The sequence below is a fragment of the Schistocerca americana genome, chromosome 3, assembly GCF_021461395.2.
Source record: "Schistocerca americana isolate TAMUIC-IGC-003095 chromosome 3, iqSchAmer2.1, whole genome shotgun sequence".
Taxonomy (NCBI): Eukaryota; Metazoa; Arthropoda; class Insecta; order Orthoptera; family Acrididae; genus Schistocerca; species Schistocerca americana.
In genome coordinates, this window is record NC_060121.1 from 231025446 (window position 1) to 231042982 (window position 17537).

Sequence of the window (17537 nt, forward strand, 5' to 3'; positions counted from 1 at the left end):
AGAAAGTTAAGTCAATCTGGTGTTACCGTTTCGGGTGGTATCTCATGTCATGGAGTAATTGGACCTTGGGTGTTTGATAGAACAGTAACCGGAGAAAACTACTCGGAAATGTTAACAACCAGTGCCATTCAGGTACTACAAATAACCTACGACATCAACTCATTTTACTTTCAACATGATGCAGCCCCACCGCATTACGCAACAGCTCTGTGAAACTACGTTGGTGAGGTATTTGGTTATTGGACAGCTAGGAGCAATAAAAATGCCGCTCAGATTTCCTGACGTTACACCAATGGGTTTCTTCTTTTGGGGCTATACTAAAGTGTATATTACAAAACCACAAACAAGTGCGGACTTGAAAGAAGCTATTTACAACGCATTTGCAGACATTGATCCTAATAAATGACTGAGTACGCAAGTATTTGTAAACGTCCCAGGTCGTCTGACAAAATGTACCAACAGAGATTGACAACAATTCGAGAAATAATCTTGTAGCTTCCGTTCAGTTATTTCATAATTCCAATTGTTTGTTTTTTATTCAGTTAGGTTACGGTGGGCACCGACTTTTAACCCACCCTGTATTTCTACTACGTCCTTGAACGTGATACATAAGTAGATGGTGATGGCAATACACACGCAGTTGGGCTGCAGTCTATAGCTCAAAAATAAATAAATAAACAGTAATGGGTTATTTTCAAATTAAATTAAAGAGCGTACGTGTTACAAATCTAAAGAGCACCACACATCTCCAATAATTCAGGGCAATGACAAGAGCTTTTGTAAACGATAAATTACCCTCGCATATTGTTCATTACCGCAACAGCGATTGAAAAACATACATAACATGATAACTTAGTTGTTTCTTTGTCTCAGAACTCGCAATTACGCCAGTTGCAGAAACTGCTGTATACGCCCCAGAAAGTATTGACTCCAGTTTACATTCTTGCACACAGTTGCAGGCAAAAATTTATAACCGTCTTACCTATTTCCCCTATTTACCATATTTATGATTTATAGCGTATCACTTGCGGAATATCATGTAATACGAGGGTTGTCCAGAAAGTAAGTTCCGATCGGTCGCGAAATGGAAACCACAGTGAAAATCAGAAACGTTTTATTTGCAACAGTTAGGTACACTTTCCACATACTTCTCTACATAGTCGCCGCTCCAACTTCTAGTTTTGTCGTAGTGTTGCATCAACTTTCCAATATCCTCGTCATAGAAAAGAGCCGCCTGTACTTTAGGCCAGTTATCTGCACTGGTCTGCAGCTCGTTGTCTGTGGAAATATTTTGTCTTCATAGCCAGCGGTTCTTGTGAGATGAGACTCAGGGGGAGCCAGTTACGGACTGTATTGTGGGTGATCAAACACTTCTCATCGGAAATGCTGCAGGAGCGTCTTCATTGCCCCTGCAGTGTGTGGCCGAGAATTGTCCTGAAGAAGGAACTGCTCGACAGTTGTATGTGGGCTGCATGACACAGGCGAAATCTTTAACCAAGGCCTTCATATTTGGTGGGAGATACTATTCCCTACACATCTTTACGTGTTCACTGTTCACTCAAAACTGGAAAGAGTGTCGCGACACGATCGACGGGCATACTGGAGACAATGCCCAACACATCTGTGAAAAGCTTTACCGGATTTTCCCAGTGGTTTCCATTTCGCGACCGATCGGTACTTACTTTCTGGACAACCTTCGTAATTCCATTTAAAGTGATATCGATCCGTACTTTACATTTTATTGCTTATCTGCAAAGAGTATTGGTTCTTGTTACATATTAAATAGAGAACAAGTATGGAGCACTGTATCCAAACACTGAAGCTCGTCCTATCATTCTTGTCATAGACGTAGATACACGTTGTGCTTTAGTGCAAAGAAATGTTCAGTTAACGCGAAAGTGGTGGATCTCTCTATACGAATATTATTTTTATGAGCAACGGAATAAGGCGTTTCTTCTACGATGCCCCCTAACAATTCGCAAATCAGGAAGTGAGTGTTTGAAGAAGAAGGTGCATCTGCAGCAGCTCGAAAATCTCATTGGGAATGGGACTGTTTCCTTCGCTGTAATGGATTGTAACGTATGATGACTGAAAGAAAAATAAGGTGATTGGGAAGAAGTGTGCGGTACATTGTCATTCTAAAGTTCCATGGTCTATGAAAAGCGGACCGTCCAAGGCGTATACTCAGTGGGTCATCCCGTCATTACAGTGCTGCAGTTCATCTGTTTAAAATGAGTACTAAAGATTTAACTGATCGGTTTCAAAACTCTTGTGCATTTAAATTGCCCCAGTCATATCAAGGTAATTTTTGTGTGTTTCCACAAGTAACAACTCGAATCAAAGATTTTTTTTCGGAGAACAACGCCTACAGACTTGGAAAGATAAGTGTGACCAGTGTTTAGAAGACACTTCAGGAAAGAAGGGCCTGATCAAGAGATGTTAGACGTCTACTGAAAATTATTTTGGAAAGGAGAAATGCACAGGCGCTGTGTCAAAACTTTCCTAGATCCCTTCGCATTTCTGTTCCAAGAACTATTGCTGTCTACCAATACCGTTCAATCTCCGAAATACGATCACTTTTGAAAGATAAGGAGTAAGAAGCAGGATACTGTAACTCCCTGCATTTCATTAAACCAACTATGGTAAGCATACAGTCATAAATTTCGTATGTACGGAAGTCCCGATATACGCACACACAAGTCACACTTCGCGCTATGGGTTATTAAAAAATGTGGAATACTAGTATGTATTTGCTTGAATGAGTGTCGAAATAGTGAACTGAGAAGGAAACCCAAAGAAAATGACGCCAAATAGATATTTGAAAAAATAGCTAACCGAGGCACCTGCGTACTGCTAGAACTGTCTCAGGACTTCGATAAATTTCAGAAACTGAATATGATTTAAACCGTAGAAAACAGGACTTGCTTCATAATAAGATTATTTGGATTGTCAAGATTTTCGCAGTCAAATACAAACTCTTCTCTCCGACTTCTTTAGTGGTACAGTAAACTCCACACTGTGGACTGTAGAGCCTAGATGTAGCCAGATTCAAAAAGACAATGAAAATGCTGAACTTGGGCAATCAATGTATTGCTACCACGGAGGCGATTAAACCAAATATGACAGTTACAGAGTAAACACACTCTATTTGCTTCAGTATCTTACAGAAACTAGCGATTCCGGGATTGTGTTTATTTGTGTGTAAATTATCTATTTATTTATAGTATATGTACTAAAAGTTAAAATAGTATCATACATCAAATATGCTAACATAATAAGAGGAAGATATGAAAATAAAACCTACTTCGAAGTAAAGTGGCCGAGCGGTTCTAGGCGCTACAGTCTGGAAACGCGTGACCGCTACGGTCGCAGGTTCGAATCCTGCCGCGGGCATGGATGTGTGTGATGCCCTTAGGTTATTTAGGTTTAAGTAGTTCCAAGTTCTAGGGGACTGATGACCACAGCAGTTAAGTCCCATAGTGCTCAGAGCCATTTGAACCATTTTGAAGTAAAGTGAGCCGAGATATTTTTTTACGCTTCTAAGGCGAGATTTCCGAACAATCAGTAGTTACATTAAGAATGTAGGTACGGCGATAAAAGGTAAATTCGGTTAACGTTACGTTTATTATTAAGTGTATAAAAGTTCAACTGAAATTTTATTGAAGCGCGATGAAAAACAAAACAAAAATGGATGAGACAGTTCGCTAATGAAATTAACATCCGTACTCAGAAATCGTCGGTACCAATACTTCAAGTGAGACTTAGGGATTTGGACAGTCTGCAGTTGCTAACGGAGTGGGGAGAGTCGTCAGTTCTGCAAAGTCACTCTACGACGACTGCTCTAGCACCAGCCAGATTCTTGTCCAAAACAAGCTGTTTTACTCTCCCTCCAGAGTGCATGGATGACAGCACACAAGATACAATGCGTCCTCACTTTCCTTTGTGTAACATTGGACAGATGTTAACTGAGCATTGTGATGCTTTCATCTTCACCTACAGTCTGTCATTGCTGAAAAATGAAAGAAGGCTGGAGATTGCTACGACGATAGGACAAGCGGGCTAAGTAGTTGTTGCACTGGTGTTCCAGTACTTTTATTCACGCTATTTCGCAGTTCGCCCAGAAGTTAATATTGACTGCGTAGTCGTAAATAGCAGCGTGCTTTCCTGCTTCAGGCTTAGAAAGATTTTGCTTTGTCTGTGTTAACGTGTAATTTGGCAGCAGAGCATTGAAGCATCATTTTTATGTGCACTCTCGTTGAAGATTCATCAGCTGCTCTCGGGTAACATAATTTACTTGAATTTCTACTTATTAAAATAGTCAATTGTTACAACTGGTTTCCAGTGTCTTTTAGTTACATTTTGCGTTATTACATTTGTGTTAATAGTAATTGCATCTTTCATTGATGTAACTGTGGAGTGCTTTATTACGTTACGGTCAATATTTCCATTACTGAATTTCACTATCTAATGTGTAAATGGTGGTATATGTAAGCGTTGCACTAACATGGCGTAAGAGTGTCTCCCTCTCTCTCCCACTCGCCCCTTTCCCTCTCTCCTTCCCTCCCTCCCTCCCACCTCCCTTGTAGTGTACTAGACGATGCAAGGATCCATTTATTAAGGATGTTGCACAAAGAATTGTAACTGCTATCATTGATTTTTGCAGACCCCAACGGCAGTTCGCGAACGTTGTGCGGCGGGTCTGGTTGCTTACTGACCATTCGCACAGCAGGTGTGTGTGCACGTCAAGTGATTTGTTGCTGAAGAATTTGTCTTCGGTGTTATTGCGCAGACGTTCCAGTTGGCCCGGACGAGGCGGCGCTTGACACGTAAGTTGTAAGACCGCGAATTTTTATTTAGCTAGTAACAGAATAGCACAGTTAAACGAAATGTCATTTACGTTTTAGTTAAATAAGTTTTCTAATAAGAAGAGAGACGATAGGAAACAGACAAGGCTCCATATTCTCTCCATATTGATAGATAATGTAGAAATCACGTAAAGAGATAAAAATTAGAAGTGAAAAAAACTTTCTGCCAGATATCGGCAAGGACATTTAATTAATGTTGATAATTATGTGTGATGACCTGGCTAAGCAGAAGCTAAGGGTCAGTATAAACAAAACGAAAATGATGTTAGGTAAATTGCACTGGCAAGTTAAAGAACACATTAAGATATTTAATACAGCTCTAAGGTAATTAAACGTATCTGCTGCATGTGTGGTACAGCAGCTGGTGACAACGGAAGTCTAATTAAGAAATGAAGTAAGATTCGGATTTAACGTCACGCCGATTTGGTCATTAGAGACTGAGCACGAGATGGGGTTGGGGGAAGATTGGGAGGAAATGGAATGTGTCCTTTTTCAAAGGACCCATTCGTTGCATTTAGGAAAATCTAAATTTGAATGGCTGGTCCGGGATTGAAACCGCGTCTTCCCGAAAGCGATTGCAGAGTCATAGCCGTAATATAGAAGTGTAAGTAACCTGGCGGTCAGGCCGAGGACCACGCTATGTTGATCGGCCAAGGCGTCATTCTCTACCATATGGCGTCATTTGGATGCGGTATGGACGCCAGGGGGTCAGCACACCTTTCTCCCACCCGTTCTTAGCGTTCCAGATGTTGGAGCCCCTTACTTCTCATTCAGTAGCTCCTTAGTTGGCCACACTAGGCTGAGTGCACCTCGTTTCAGTCCTGTAGAGACACGGTTACCGCACAGCTTTGGAGGCGTATCTTGCCATGATAGTCGGGAATAAATTATGTCAGTACGTTTATTTAGTGTGTTATAAACTAGTTTTGTAAACGGTGGACGAAGATTAAATTAAAAGCGGAGAAATATGATATCGAAATAAGTCAAATACATCCTACATGGGGCGGCCCGTTGTGGCTGAGCTGTTCTAGGTGCTTCAGTCTGGAAACGCGCGACCGCTACGGTCGCAGGTTCGAATCCTGCCTCGGGCATGGATGTGTGTGATGTCCTTAGGTTAGTTAAGTTTAACTAGTTCTAAGTTCTATGGGACTGATGACCTCAGATGTTAAGTCCCATAGTGCTCAGAGCCATTTGAGCCATCCTACACGGAAACAATTACGCTGAGCGTGCTCTAAAAGAAAAAACGAAAATGGACATCTAAGATCGCCCAGAAAAGAAAAACTAAATATTTAGACTTCGACGTCAGCATAAGGTTTTCATGAAAACATCCATATTGCAAAGTGAAATCTTTGGAATGGAAGCAACTGTGACAAGGGAGTGGTATAAAGAGAGACAGCAAGTGCATCTCGTAATGTTAAGAAGGCAGTAGGTTTTATTGTGAATGATATTTGATTTTCTTTGATGACCATGGTTAGATACTATATTTTAAAAAGGTTCTAATCTCAACTGCAGATTGTCTATTTCTGCCAAGTAAAACGTGTGGAAGCTGGTATCGCACTTGGATCGTAAGTGATACCGGCTAAGCACTCCATGTCTGACCTAGAACTGTTATCGCGTGCGTGAATTGGAGCCGAATTGGCGTCGTTGATTGTGAATTATCAGCAGACAGCTCTCCAGAACTCTATTTAATTGCTTTCGCTGCTGCGATGCTACAGATTATGAAACTATTGGGATGGTTAATTCAGCAGGATATTTAATCAATATCTTGCATAATTATGTATTCCTTTTAATGTAGGCTTAAATGTGATATCCTAATGTTTTGTGCACATCCAGCAACACCTCTCTGACAATATTTTTAGTTGTTTAGATTTTCGTGTGATAATGTGCAATAATAATTTGTACCAGTTTTCCGTGGATCAATCAGGACTGTTGAGCGTTATGGCAGGCTGTCTGCGGAGTTTGAAAGCAGCAAAAGAAAACCTCTGACAAGCAGAAGTTTCAGAGTCTGTCTATGAAGGGTGCTCGGAAAATGCGACTCGTAGCCATTACATAATACACAACTCCAGACGTGGTATATAGTTTTAACATGTTACCCTAAGTTACCACATAGTGTACTTTACAAAACGCATGTTACGAAAAGAGGCGCAGCAAAGATCACGGGACTCTGCCACTGGAAGCAACTGAGAATCCAGGAACACCTAATGCCCCTCACCTACGTGTCCCGAAATAAAGTGGAATAACTTCGGCAAGGAAAGAAGCACGAATGTATAATGCCAACGTATACGTCGATTTGAAGCGAAGCGTGTTGCAACACGCACGCAATGCTTGTTAGAAGCGCGACAACTTCTCCCCGGCAACGACTGTGTGGCTTCTGGGTTATCGTGCGTAAGTGCTGCTCTACACCTCGGGACACACAGAATTTCATTTCTCTTTATGACGGAACTGATTATTTTGTGTAAGTTTTATGTTGCTAGGTTGCCGTTCTACGTTACGTCGTTCTCCCACAAGAATATCTATTTCGGAAGATGGCGTTTTTATTATTATTTCTTACAACCGCTCAAGCTGAAAATTAGAATCACTATACAATTAAAAAGTTAAAACTGTCTCGAAGAATTTCCTCTTTAGGAGGCATAAAAAAACTAAACGCAATCAGTAACTCAATAATCGCCGCAACATTAGGCGCCCTTAAGCACTTTCGGTCTGGTGCTTTTCTTGCAGTAAGTCTGTCACCTTGTGTAACCTGTGTTCATAGAACACGACAGTTAGGGCCTTGACCCATAGCGCTGACTCAGACATGACGTCACTTCTCGTGTGTCGCCTGCGTTTCAGACTGCGCTTCGATTCCGGAGAAAGGAGACAGTTACTTGATGTCAAGTACTATCGGTATGGAGAAAGCGCTTAGACTTGTAATCCTTTTTTGAAGCGGCAGGTTTGGCTGGTTCCTTTTGTATGCATTGATTTTCTATTCTCAAGTCTCATTTTTTCTGTTAAACGAACTTAAACACCAAAATAAACGTTCTGTCGATTGACGGTATCAGCACAGGTTGTCACGAAGACAGACTGTCAGAAAACACGAGATGCCTCGTTTTATGCCAGATCTTCTATGAAATAGAGATGTGGTTCTCCTCATGTTCTTAATACCCACACTGGATTCCACCCAAATATTTTAAAATGAAGATTTTCGAGTTTAGCAGAAAGGCTGGCTATCCACTCTTACATTAGTGGCAAAGTAGCGGCAACATGATCATCATACCGATGACTGTGAGGTGCGAGGAACTCCGGGGTGCTGTTACATGCTTCAGTTTCGTTCATTTCATGTTTGGTTGCCTTCCGATGCTCCATATGTGATGTTGCACAGATTAACCTGTAGCAACAGTTCAAAAAATGGCTCTGAGCACTATGCGACTTAACTCCTGAGGTCATTAGCCGCCTAGAACTTAGAACTAATTAAACCTAACTAACCTAAGGACATCACACACATCCATGCCCGAGGCAGGATTCGAACCTGCGACCGTAGCGGTCACGCGGTTCCAGACCGAAGCGCCTAGAACCGCACGGCCACAACGGCCGGCCAGCAACAGTTCAGATCTTACGAAATATGTTATGTTTCTCAATATACAATGTGGGCAGTATTTTCGAAATAACCATAGATCGGAAATTCATTGTGAAACTGCTCTGGCCATAAGGCGGCGACATCTGGCGATGTGTGCACGGGAGTGTCAGTATTTAACCTAGCTTGCCCCAGCTAGTACCTGTTATACTAAAGAGATAGTACCTGTTATACTAAAGAGAGCAGTTGTTAGTTAATTTAGCTGAAGATAGTGGTTACAAATGAACAGTCAAATTCCTATCCGTGGCTGGTTACGTTTGACGGAAATTTTCTGCTGACGTTTACTGAGCAAAGCTTGACTCTAAAACAACTACGCCAAAAGTACAATGTTGCCATTAATTTGTTAAGATACTGCCAGATGTACTGCAGGAACAACAGTGCAGTAAGATAGTCAACAGGTGGTACTGTAAGGTGCCACGTTATTAATTATGGAATCTAAAGAACGAATTTTCGACTATTGCCAGTGTACTTAGAGCATGAAATTACTTTCATAACAGGTATAATAGATAGGTCAGTGTGAACTAAGACAGTCATGAAAAAGAAAGTAGCAATTCAATTTTAAACTCTGCTTTATGTCCCTCGAATCAGAATTTTACAAATTCTTTAAATTACTTCCAACATTGCTCCAAAAGTTGAAATCGTTGAAGAAATGAGTAGCAGACCCTGTCGAAAGTTCCTGGACGAAACCGCACTAATACACACATCAGACACGTTCGCTTACACGATAAGCTTACCTTCCACATCGCGCACGTCGCTGATTGACCGTCGCCTTTTAGCTAAGCAGCACAACGATGCATTTCCGACCTATTTCGCTCGATTTGATGTTCCATAACCAGGTCTGAGTTTTATCATTATATATATTAGTCACTACATTGTGTAAATGTCGCCTTCATATCATTGTATCTCCCACTTTATTCACGCAGATTCGGAAAACCATGCGCGTGTTGGAATGACTTAAGGCAGTATGGGCTCTTAGGCCTCGTTATTTATCTGTGTATAGTTACTAAACGAATGGGACATTGGAGCGTAATGAAAGATTGCATTGTTCGCACGAGTTAATGTTTCTTATTCTCTCCGTTGCGCCTAAATATTTGGCAGCAGTTTAGAAGCAGTCTGTTAGACGACAGTAATCGTCTTTGTGATAATTTGTCAAGTTAACAGCGTTCAGTGCACCGCAGTGTTCTCGGGACCACTTATCTCTGTTTTGATATTGACATAGCCACTGGCTTTGTGTGATCGTTTCAGAAGAGCATGAAATATTTCACTATGTCGCTGAGCATGCGCACTTGAGAAGTTTTTGAGTCACCAGAAAATATCATGTGAGATGTTCGTTCTTTGATTTTAGCGAGGCCCAAAATCGATATTATTACATTAGCACTGTATTAGCATGACTTATGACAAAAATATATTAGGTGGCGAAATTTATCTACGGTCAACGACTGTTAGCAAGAAGCTAAGAATGGTTGCTCCGTAGTACGAGCATTCTACAAAACCTTGTTATCCTAGGTCTTACTGGGAAAAACGTTGAAATGTATGTTGGACTACGAAAACTGAATACGTATACAGTGGCCGAATTAAGAAATAAGGAATAACGTCGGCTATATTTGATTCTCGCACGTTCTTGCAAAGTTGATGCTAGTCTTTACACGGGCGTCTGTACATTGCCTGTTGTCACAGGAGGAGGAAACTGAATTATTCTTGCATGTGTACGTTTTTTCCGTCCATTTTTTCAAAACCCCTGTCGCGGACTGCATGTTTGCTGCTTAGTGCATTGTGATCATGAAACAGTCACTGCTGCCATGTCTCCGATCGCAGTCTTGCAACGTAGCCCACGTAGGGCGCGAATAAGCATCACGCCTACATTTGATAACAGATGGTACAGTAAAACTTGCTGAAAACGGAATTGCTTGGGACTAAAATAGTTTTCCAAATTGGACAAGTTTCCAGATTACACAAAACTCACTAGGCTACGTAAAATTTGTCAAGTATCATGTACAGAAGTACAGTAAAAAATTTTAATGTGCGTATACTCTATTAACATACCTTCACTCCAGCACAGTAGACGTTCATTTACTGTATATTGGCCAATAGAACACTGGACTACTACACTAATTGATAAATAACACGGCATTTCTATATTTTTACTCGAACTTTAAATTCGTTTATTATTGTATGTACACACGTATTATCCCCATGTTTATTTGCTTTGCGTTTCACTTTTTTCGCCACATATCAAAGAGGGAAACTTGGTTTAATTTCTTGTTCACAATTGTTTTTTCTAGTCAAGTTTTTGCACCATACAATAATTCCAACAAGTTGGGAGAACCTGTGTGTGCTGCAAATTGCATAACATCGTTTACGCATGCAGTGACTTCTTCGGGCCTATTAATTTTTCTAGGGACATAATTTTGCTCCTCTTCTTCTTCCTTTGTTCTTCTTCATCATCCTCTGTGTTGCGAATTTCTATAGAATCTGTTGCTGAAGTGAAAGTGGAGTGAATTGACAGAAAGTCATCACTTCGAATGTAATCATGTATACTACATGAAGTGTTTCGCGTTTTCATTGATTCAGCAGTTGCTGCTGCATTTTCTTGAACGTCGATGACCACAGAAGCATCTCGTTCTTGACCCCCAAACACCGCTTTGTTGAAGCACTTAGTGACAGTTTCGGGTTTTATTTCCTTTACTGCCAAGCCAATCCAATTTACTGCATCCAGGTCAGAAACTGAGCGTCTAAAAGAAAACGCACTTTAGGCTTCTTCAAGAAGAACTTAGCGATTTCCTTTTTTCATTTTGGCACTGAAAGGCGTTGAAAGAGCCCATCTTCCATAAGACCACTCCCCATCCACGCCTTTTTATTGCTTCGCCCTGTGACTGGAAGCTTACTGATGTCTATGTTTTTGAAACAACGCAGTTTTTCCTCCCTTCCAAGACTTCCCCATTTCACCTGTTTCCACACAGCAGTACAGTGAGTCTTTCCATGGACATTTTTCCGCCGGTGCAATTTTCACCTCCAATTGCTAGCGACATTGAAGGCAGCATGCGATAAAACAGTCCCGTTTCATCGACATTGAACACGTCTTTCGGGTCATAATTCACAATTAATTTGGACAGTATTGTCTTCCATTCTGTTGCTACACTTTCCTGCACATCCTTAACTTCCCCACACACTTCATTCCAAACGAGGTTGTGCCTAGCTTTGAAACTGTCCAGCCATCCTGCGGATGCCTTTAACTCCGTAATTCCAAGCTCTTTAGCGACTTTCAGAGCCTCACTCTGCAACATGGCTCCAGATAAAGGTAAGTTTTGTGCCCACGCACTTACGAGCCTTTCCCACACTATTTCTTTAACCCGTAACTGGTACACCTATAAATTGTAACACATAAGGTACATCTGGGTCCTCGGGACCCACCCAAGTTTTGAGTATATTTTGGTAAAAAAAACACATTTAAATGAAATTTAAATATGAAACTTTTATTAATGTTTTGTTACTAATGTTTTAAAACCACATTCCTCATTTATGGTCATACCTTAAAGATGTTACAAAAAAGGACAATAAACTGCATAAAATACGAAATGTGAAAAATATACTTTTGGAAAGTCCTGCACATCAGTTACAAATAGTAAGATAGACAACTGAAACTTCACGTTTAAACACAAAATGTACTATGCTTCACAACAGTAAGCCAGAAGAAAAGTTCAAAATCAATATAAAAATTTCTGCAGGCACAACTTTTGGATAAATTTTAGTACATTTCTCAGCTAAATGACTATGTGATCTTTGAAAATAGCAGAAATTATGACAAAATATTAGGTTTCAATTATACAGCATCTTCACCAGTCCATTTCAGTTATTTCATTCATCCAGACTACCGAAACAGTTTGGACATAAAGCAGTGGAACATTCCAAACATAATGGTGTTCGACATCTGGCACACGCCCGGGATGCTTTCCTGTCTTTTTTAGATGGGCACACTGAGCATCTTTTCCTCTTCGATTTAGTAGCACCAGCTTCACTGTGAACCTGGGATGTTCCTGATGCCTTGGAGGGGGTCATGCCTAGAATATCACAAATGGAATTTCGGATATCTTTTCTCAAAAATGGAGAATCCAATCTTCTTTTCATACAATCACTTATGAGTTGTGTACCTAGTTCAATGAGGAATTCTCTGCGTGTCACATCATCAGTATCTTCTTTCCCATGGTACAAAACAAAAGCATTTACACCTGCTATATCTAGCATAGTGTAGAAGACTGCCATAGGCCACCGCCTTGTTCTTCTAGAAGTCGTGTAATTATGCGTCTTTTCGTCAAGTGCGTCAACTCCACCTTTTGTTTTATTGTAGTCATGGATTATTTCAGGCTTATTTTCCACCATACATTCTCCATGGTGCATTGTCGATATCAGGTTGACAACCTTGTTCTTTTTGGGGACGTGTGAAAGTATTGTTACAGAACCAGAGTATCCGTAGATTGAAGAAGACACATTTCTGCCCTTTGCTGTTGAAAAGCTTGGTGGTAGCTCAGCCTTGTTCTTTCTCATGGTGCCAATATAAGTCAAATTACAGTTCGACAACTCATTGACCAACTCCACACTTGAGAACCAGTTGTCCCCTGTCACATTTCTGTTACTTCCCTTGATTGGTTCAACCAACCGCATGACAACAGCTGTTGGTAAGAGGACACGGCGCGGGATGGCTACAGCTGATTTTCCCGAATATATCTCTGCATTCAAACAGTAGTGCATTTTGGCATCAGCTAGAATAAATATTTTTATACCGTATTTCCGTGGCTTGGATGGAATGTACATCCTAAATGGACATCTACCACGGAATCCTACAAGCATTTCGTCAACAGTGACGTACTCTCCGACTGAATAGTTTTCTTGACAAGCTTCTATCAATGAATTGAAGAGCCAAGAGATGTGGTACAGTTTATCTGTGAGTTTCCTTGCGTCACGGGTTGCTGCATCATCAAAACGAAGGCAACGTAATAAAAACAGCAAACGTTTCAAGGGCATAGTTGCCCTAAAAATTGGTCTACCAGTGCCGTTTGTAGCATATAAACCATTCAGATCTTCGTTGTTTGACTTGAAGGCTCCCCACAAATAACAAAGACCTATGACAGCTTTTATTTCAGTACTGTCTGTTAGATTTGAAAAAGAATTCTTTTTTGACTCAGGTGGCAATGACATAATCTTTTCATTGGTTCTGAGTACTACCTCTGCAATCATTTCTTTGCTGAAAAGTAGTTCCCAAAATGCTAGAGGGGTCTTTTCTGTTACCTGTCTAGCTGCATTACGTATGCCAGGAAAGTGAATTGGAGCAATGATGTTGGTTTGAGAGGTTCTTCCACGTATGCTGGGTGTTGTTGACCACTTGAATCTGTTTCTTCCATAGATATAATTAGTTCCAGATTGTTCGTTGTTACTGTCTCCATCATCACTTTCATCACTTCCAGTTTCATGTTCACTAATTTCATAGTCACTGTCGCTTCCACTTATGTCTTCAATATCACTGTCCAATGGTTCGTTCAGATTATCTGTAGTATCTTCCTCGCTCATTTTTCTGAAGCACTACACCGTAAATCCAAGATACCGGAAATAATGCCACGAAAAGAAAACTTTCACTAACGGTACACCTGGGTCCACGGGACCCGATCACCTTTATAGAAACAAAACTAACAAAGAAACGCCTGCAACAATGTTGTGGGCTGGTAGCCAGTTGATTGTTAGGAGAGTACAGGGAGAGGGAAGTCAGTGCTACCACACACATCACGGAGCTGGAAAAAAGAAATTTCGCTCGGGTCCCTGGGACCCAGGTGTACCAGTTACGGGTTAATTTCTTTATCTCCGGTCTTGTTCGCCTTTCTTTTCATTTGCCCGTCCCCTTTCATCAATTCGTCCCGAACCTTATCCTTGTTTCTTAACCCTCCGGTAGGCGCGCCTACTTTTGTCACACGAGCAGGCGCTCGTTGTAAAATTTGCAACATGGTCATTTGTCAGTAAAAACAACTTTTCTTCGCCGGCCGGAATGGCCGTGCGGTTCTAGGCGCTACAGTCTGGAACCGAGCGACCGCTACGGTCGCAGGTTCGAATCCTGCCTCGGGCATGGATGTGTATGATGTCCTTCGGTTAGTTAGGTTTAATTAGTTCTAAGTTCTAGGCGACTGATGACCTCAGAAGTTAAGTCGCATAGTGCTCAGAGCCATTTGAGCCAAACTTTTCTCAAACATTTATATTTATTGAAGAAAGCAGTTCATATTCGCTATCTTCAACATTTATAACAAAATCTTTAGCTCAGTTAGTTCTTTAAATAACAATTTAGCCAGTTTTTCTGACAAATGTTCACTTTCATAACACCTTTCAGAGACAATTTGTTTGTGAATTAATTCCGGTAATGTTCAGAAAAATGAAAGGTAGCCAATGGCCTTTACCTTGCAATCCTTGAAATGGAGTATCAGGCACACATTTTAGCTACAACGTCAACTCCACCTATTGTCATGTTGTACTCAATTATGATTTCAGGTTTATGTGTTTCTTCATCCACTGTCGCCATGTGATGCACAGCAGACTTAAGCATGGTAGCACAGTTTTTACAAGGAAAGTATGAGACTGAGGTCGTATCGTACTGAAAACCAAACATTGCACTTCCAGTTTCTTTTGTTTTGTTTGGGAAAAATTCTGGAAGAATTTCCCGTCTGTTCGTTATTGTACCAATGCAAGTAATAGTCTTCTGCAGCAAATATTCAGAAAGGAGTTGGCTTGTGTGCCAATTGTCAGTTGTAAAGTTCCTGTTAGAGTTTTCTATAGGCACCATATGTCTTTTCACTATGTCCCCAGTAGCATTAGATACCCAACATTGTCCTTCAGTTGCATGCCGCAATAAACCTCCAGAGTACTGCAATAAAATGTTTTTCCATCACATAGAGCTAACATTTTTGTCGCGTATTTAGCTGGTTTGCTGGGTATGTGCTGAATTCCTCTAGTAAATTCACCAGAGTGTAAGAACATCGACAGTTAACAGCAAAAGGATCCAATACTGTACGATTTGCAACCAACTTATCAGATTCTCTCCTGTCATACAGGAGCATACAGCTTAGAAAAAACAGAAACCTATTGTAACTCATTGCAGTCCTAAGCAGTAGCATTCCTGTTCCGTCTCCTGCCCAGAGTTCCAGTACATTAGCATGATGGCATTTTCTTCTTCATCTTCAAAAAAAATTCCGAAAACAACCATTATTTCGTCACTTTATTACCTCTTTTGTGCGATAATTAATGTGTGTCTCGCTGTTTATTTATATAGATACATGTGTAGTTTATGATTTCATCAATAAAGTCAAGGTCAAATGGTTCAAATGGCTCTAAGCACTATGGGACTTAACATCTTAGGTCATCAGTCCCCTAGACTTAGAACTACTTAAACCAACTAACCTAAGGACATCACACACATCCATGCCCGAGGCAGGATTCGAACCTGTGACCTTAGCACCAGCGCAGTTCCAGACTGTGAAGCGCCTAGAACCGCTCGGCCACCACGGCTGGCAAAGTCAAGGTCAATGACTTTCAAAAAAGTACCAACTTCATCAGTTATACCCATCACCTTTCTCTTCGGATCTGGTGGAATTTGCAAAATGTTTTTTCTGTTGTTTTTTATGTATTAGCACGCTCACCTTTACACCAACGTGAAACTTTGTCTTTTCAATAAAGAAACCTCGTTCGTCGGCTGTCTCATCGGGACCATCACCATCCTCACCTTCAAGTTCAGATTCACTGCCATGGTCCCATTCAATGTTTTCATCACTCAAATCTACTTTACTTTCCTCCAAGTCTGAAAAATCTGGATAGACTTTATCATCACCTTCTTCGAAAGAAATGAAATGAATTAGTACATTCAGATGTCGGCGTAACCAAAGTAACGTTTAATGTGCATATATAAAAACTAAAAAAACAGCGAGCAAGTTAACATTTTAGTTCACTTTCCTCTGGACACTGACTGCTGGACAGAGCTTGCAACTGTCACACCAACAGGCGCGCGTTGTACTTTTTTCAACATTCGACACGTCGTTGCTTACAATTCTAAAAACAAACTGAGAAAGCTAACCAAATGAACTGAAGCCACTTTAACATTGTCGAGAAAACAAAACGATGGAATACACGGCAGCAATGGCGCAATAGCTCGAGGTTAAGGCGTCGATTAGACATAAAAACTGCTGCTGTTGTTTTTTTTTTTACAACAGCGCGCCGCTCGAGGGTTAAAGTCTCATAAATTTGTGTCTTACCGCATTTAAAACGCAACATAATTTCGTGTACAGAGAGTTTGTCTCTCTCACGCGCCTCGATTACATTAATCTCTTCGTTAAGTGTTAACGACACATACCGTTTGTTCGACATTATGTTACTGTACCTCCTAAAGTGCTACTAGTCACTGAATAAAACAAATTTTAAGTAAAAATTATCAATATAAGTAAAAATATAAATCAGATATAAAATATAAGTAAAAATTATCAGTATACCGTAATATTACATGCAACTGAGGAAGACATGACTACAAAAGTTGAAGATGCTACTAGTCAACTGAAGCATGACAGAAAATAATGACCTTGCCAGGTAAAACAATTGTTTAACGGAACAATATTCACGCAAACAAACTTGTCAATACCCATCTCTTCCACTGCGCACATTGCAGCAGTGTGTTGGTAGATGCGCAACAATGCTCCTGTTGCGCTGGCGGCCGTTAATAATGAGGAAAACGAGAAAGCCGACAATCAGAGCGCTGACAAACGAACCGTTTCCTTTGATGTATTGAGCGTAACTTATTCGCTGTTGCATAGAGCGGCGCGGTTTTAGGTGCATACCAGCAGCGCCGCGGTGCGTTTGACCTCTTGGTTTTGCGCCACTTAACAGAGGTATTGAAAGTAACGTCCTTGTGGAGTCCTGAATAACTAATGAATTGTAGTACAGTAGTATTTTATAGGCTCTTTCCGTATACACAATGAATTATTAAGTATGTTCTAAGATTTGCTTCCAGTTTCCGCGTTAGGCACGTTCCACTTTATACAAAAAAA

The 17537-nt window shown here is 40.7% G+C and overlaps 1 protein-coding gene across 1 annotated transcript in view; it reads left to right on the forward strand.

Moving 5' to 3' along the window:
- The window catches only part of LOC124607417 (A-kinase anchor protein 1, mitochondrial), a 273098-nt gene that overhangs the window by 79455 nt on the left and 176106 nt on the right, over positions 1-17537 (forward strand). The window contains exon 2 of the mRNA XM_047139743.1: positions 4664-4826. The gene's annotated coding sequence lies outside the window, so the exon portion shown is untranslated. The remainder of the gene's footprint in view (positions 1-4663; positions 4827-17537) is intronic.